This window comes from Zalophus californianus, chromosome 9 (genome assembly GCF_009762305.2).
Source record: "Zalophus californianus isolate mZalCal1 chromosome 9, mZalCal1.pri.v2, whole genome shotgun sequence".
NCBI classification, from domain to species: domain Eukaryota; kingdom Metazoa; phylum Chordata; class Mammalia; order Carnivora; family Otariidae; genus Zalophus; species Zalophus californianus.
The window spans coordinates 12,549,566-12,554,977 of record NC_045603.1 but is presented as its reverse complement, the minus strand read 5'-3'; the positions used below and the strand labels follow the sequence as shown (position 1 = coordinate 12,554,977).

The following is a 5,412-nucleotide window of genomic DNA, read 5'->3' as shown; positions in this document are numbered from 1 at the left end:
GACAGGAGGAGACATGAAGTGGGCAGAGACTCCAAATGTGCTTGCACAGTGTGGCTTGGCTTCCTGTGCTCCATCACTGCCCCGGGAAGAGCATGCCCTTGGGAGATGCTGGTCCCAGAACGGAGTTATATGGAGCAGCCCTGAACCCAGAGCCAAGCCCGGCCAAGCCCAGAGAAGCCCAGCAGAACCACAACTCTCACAGGACCAAATGCTTGGTGCTGCATACCTGCGAGCCTGGAGATGCTTGTTACCCGGCATCATTTCGGCAGACACCTGAGGGGCAGATGGAGTAACCGAGGTAGGAAGTGCTTTCTACAGTACAAGCATTCTGCTAGGCATTTAGCATTACTCCTCACAACCCAATGAGGTAGACATGATTATCCCCATTTTATAGACTGGACAATGGAAGCTCACAGAACTTATTTTCCTAATTTAACAGTACAGATAATGAGAGCAGTTTGACGGAGTCTGACATGTATTGACTCAGTAGATTGTGATGCTCGGTCCTGAACAATGCATGGATATTTTTTTTCACTTGGGTTCAGAAAACAGACATGTGTTCCAAAGGGGCCCAGCCCTGATGGTTGGATTCCTTTGATCATCAGATCCATCAGGATACAAGAGACGGGAGCCCAGTGATGGCTGGTGCTATCAGCCTGAGGGAGAGAAAGTTCCATCTAGCTCCTGCCAGGCTGAGGGAAGAGGCCCGGTGCGCAGGTTCAATGTGTAGAAAGGTCACACATGCCCCCCGTTGACGTGCAGTGTTGCTCTGGCCTGTCCAGGTACTGTTCCTTCCTTCTCCCCTGTGAGTAAAACATCAGTTTGTTTGTTTGTTTTCAGGTGACAAAGTACCCAGCTCAAGAGAGGAACCATGGGCTGCGGCGGCCGGGCATGGTGGCGTGGAGCCCAGCCACGGCAGCGCCACTGCTCCGTGGGATCCGCGGGCTTCCTCTTCTCCACTGTGTCCAGCAAATGTTTACCTAGCAAACTGAGGGGGAGCTCAGAGTGACCCAAGTTCTCAAAGGAAATTTTCCTGGAGCTACAGCTATCCAAGTCATCGACATTTCAGGAGGCTGTGGGGCAATGTATGAAATCTGGATTGAGTCAGAAGAATTTAAGGAGAAGAGAACTGTCCAGCAGCACCAGATGGTAAATCAGGCACTGAAAGAAGAAATCAAAAGGATGCACGGATTGCAGATATTTACCTCCGTCCCCAAACACTGACCACGTCCTGGCCTCATAGATGCTGCTGCTTGATGCCTTGGATGAACTTGGCTGACACCATCCTTTCCTAGGTCTTTGCCAAACAAGTCATCTATTTTGTTCATAGACATTTCCATATTATAATCATAGAAGAATGTGTTCTCTATTTAGAGTTTAATTAAAGGCAACAGACAACTGAAACCTTCGAAGAGAAAAAAAGAGAGAGAGAGAGAGGAACCATAACTGATTGGTCCAAACTAGTCATGCAGTCTTATTTCCCTTTGCCAGGCACTAAGTCCATGTATGGGCAATCAACCCAGTTCTGGAAATTAGGCTGTCGGGGAAAGTCTACCAGGTGCTTCTAGGAAAGCTATGTCTCCCTAATAAGCGAGGGACACCCTCTCCCTTACTGCCTGATCAGTGGTAGGCAGGATGGGATGCTCAAAGCTGGTGCAACCATAATTCAGTCATGATAGGAGACATCGCCCAACACACTGAGAATGACAGAGCAGGAAGACAGAAAGATCTGGGTCCATGACCAGAGCAGTGAGTTGTTGAAACAGCCCTGTAACTCCTTAATTTCCCATTACACAAACAATTAATCTTCTTATACTTTCAGCCACCGGTAGTTCGGCTTTCTATTATTAGCAGCCCAATGCATCTGTGTTAGTTATCTATTGCTGCATAAAATTAGCACAAACTTAACCATTTAAAATAAGACACATGTATTGTCTCAGTTTCTGGAGGCCAGGAACCCAGGCACAACGCAGCTGGGTCTTCTGCTTCAGGATCGCTTGAGAGGTTGTGGTCAAGGTATCCGCTGGGCCTGGGGTCTTGTCTGAAAGGACTCTGGTTGTGACACATTTGGGGTCCTTGCCTGCTATTGGCTGGAAGCTGCCCTCAATTCCGGGCCAATGGGGCTGCTCCACAGGACAGCTCAGAGCCCAGCAGCTGCTGCGTCAAAACCAGTGAGAGGGAATCCTTCAGCACAATGGAAGTCAGAATCTTCCAGAATGTTTTCCCAAAGGTGATGTTCCTTCACCTTTACCTATTCCATTGGTTATATGCAGTCACAGGTCCCACCTACTCACATGGAAGGAATTATACATGGGTATGTGTGCCAGGAGGTGGGGATTATTACAGCAAGCCCAACAGCCTACCCACCAACGCCCTTATTGATAATAGCTATCAAGCAAATTCTTCACATTAAAATCCTCCTACCCACTTTGCCTGGATCCTGGATCAAATAACCCACGTCCTAAAAAATACTTCCGAGGCACTTGGAAAATCTTTAACATAAACCATATATTAGATGAAATGATGAAAATCATGTTAATTTTGTTAAGTGTGCTAATGGCATTGTGATTATATAAGAAAAAGACCGTTTTTTTAGAAATACATAATACAGTATGTTGGGATGAAATGCCATGATGTCTGAAGTTTGCTGTCAAACATTTCGGCCAGGAAAAAGGAAAAAAAGAATAGAGCAAACATGCAAAAACATGATAATTGTTGAATCTGAGTGATGAATATATGAGAATTCATTGCAGTATATCTCAACTTTCAAGCACGTTCAAATATTTTAATGATTTTTTTAAAATCTAGCTAGCCTTTTATGATCTCCTTAAAACCAAGAATGACAAGAAACATAGAGGATTGAGTGAAAGTGTGTTCAGACATGAGTGGCTCTGAGCTGATGATGGCGTTGTCCTCAAAGGTCCCTGCCTCCTTCTCCAGTGTGCTGCTCTCCTACCCACATGCCCTAGCCCTGCCATCCAAAACCATGCCTAGCTCTCCAAACACATGGTGCTACTCTGCCCCTCCAAGCGTTTGCATTGTCTGCACCTTTACCTGGAGATTTCTTCCAACACCTCCCTCAATGCCATCTATCTGGTCCACCTCCAAAACTCAGCTCAATGTCAGTTCTTCAAGGAGGAGTTTCCTGACCCCATCTGCTAAGTAGAATGGACCCTCCATCTCTGGAGCTCCCATTGTGCCTTATACAGATGATTATTATAGAATGTATCACAATATATTGCAATTATTTATCTTCACGTCTGATTGCCCCACCAGACTGAGCTTCTTGAGAAAGAGATTTCTCATTCTTCCCAGGTCCCATAGTGATTAACACAGGGCTTAGCACATGGTAAGTGCTAAATAAATGTTTGTTGAATAAATAAATGAATGGTTGAATGAATAGATAAATAAGTGAAAATATTTAGCACATAGCAACAATATCTAGACACCCAATTTCAATGTATTGATCAGATAGTGATGAGTCCCATAAAAGCTTCAGCTTAGTGATTTCCACAACCCAGACAAGCCCTCCCCAGACAGCTGAGTCTCCTTTGGTCTAAATATAGGGAGTGCTGCAAATCCCAATACAGAAAAGACTCTAGGACACTGATATTAAGACAAAGCACCAAGCGCAATTCCCTTGTGTGGCTCAGCAACAAGCACCAAGAAACAGTTCCTAAAGAGTTGCTGCAGAAATTGTCTTAGACTTGGTCTGAGGGTAGCTTTGTTGACAACTGCCATTCTGTGCAGGCAGAACTCAGAGCAATGAGACTCTGTGATAGGAAGGCAGATTTGGGCTCACTATCAAAAATTTTCTTTAAAAGTTAGAGTTGTCCAGTAGTGGGAAAGTCTGCTTCATAGACTCAGGAGTTCCCCATTCACCCAAAAGTCAACAATTATTTATCAAGCACCTACTGTTCCAGGTGGCTGGGTTGTTACAGTAAACAATATAGAAAGGTAACCATCTCTTTGACACAATATGCTGGATAAGCCAAGGTAAAACCAGGTGATTCCAAAAGTACTACAGAGGGGGATCCCCCCAACCTAGACCCCTAGACATTGGACCAGATGATCTCTAAAGTCCCTTCCAAATATAAGACCTGTTTTTCTTGTCCTAATGATCCTTTAGAAGTTATCAATTTCGTGTAGGACAAGTGGTTTCTAGGAATCTTCTAGGGAGGGTACAGATGATCCTAGATGTCCATGATCAAAGAATATAAACTTAATCATATCTCAACAAAGCAGACAGGGAAAGGAATGTAAATTTGAGGAAGCAAGATCCATGGGTGTCTGGTCTGCTTGTTGTATTCAGAGAGCTTGGCACATACGGGACTCAACACAAATTTGAATAAATGAGTAATTGAAGTGGATGGCAGGGGACAAAAACAGGAGAGATGTTACAGCTGGGCGGATGGGGGAGAGGGACACTGTGTATGTGAGGGACATGAAGAGTACAAAAAATAAGGGTACAGGAGTTCCAAAAAGTCTTGCTGTGCCTTTTAATGTCCGTTCCCTTTGTCATTTTCACAAGGGGATTGCAATAAAAAAGTAATCACCTTTTCAGTTACTTTGGATTCTGGACTTATAATTCTTTGCATGAGATTCATGTTGAGACTAGACACAAGGTGGCCTATGAGTCATACAAGTTGTGATTTTTTTTTAACATTGTAGGAGACCCTAACTTTAGTCCATTGGCAATGATATCTGCAAGACACACCAGCCTTGCCAAGATGATTATTCCATAGAATTAGCTTGCCATATTGCAAACCTGAGCTGCTGAAGGGCATTCCTGAGGTTCATTGATCTACAATCAGTGTGTGGTCCTTTTAGCTTGTCCAATGTGGGCTTCATTCATGCCACTGCTGAGGAAGGAGGCCAGATGCACTGACAAGAAAGGACCAATGAGAAGGTCTGTTGCATAGTCTTGATTGGTCAATGACAGGTGTGGCACCTCATAATGCCAAAGGCCCAATCACTCTTGCAGTGTGGGTTGTCCGAAGCAGCAGGAGTGGAAGTCTCAGACAGATGTGCCACCAGATTTAGAACCACTGCACACCCCTGAGCACTGACTCCTCCTGTGGGTCAATGAACCAGTGGATTGGACGACCTCTCTACTGGTGGGCACCAAAACGTTCTTGCCTTTTCATCGCCTCTCCCTGCTGTCATGAGCCATATCCTGCTCCATCACTGCACGAAATACCATAGTTTTCAACACTTTCTGTCTCTCCAATGCAAAGTATTACCTGAATTAATCCATATAAAAGTCCCCAGAGTTAGACAAATATTATTGACTAAATATTACCAATCCCATGGTCACACAGCTAGTAAGTAGGGAAACAGGAGCTTTAGATCGTATTCCAGTCACTCTGTTATGGACTGGATGTTTGTGTCCCTCCAAAATTCATATGTTGA

General features: G+C 44.6%; 1 pseudogene; it reads left to right on the top strand.

Annotated features, from left to right (window-relative positions):
• Positions 1-891: 891 nt before the first annotated feature.
• LOC113923088 lies at positions 892-1,295 on the top strand (annotated as a pseudogene).
• Positions 1,296-5,412: the final 4,117 nt, after the last annotated feature.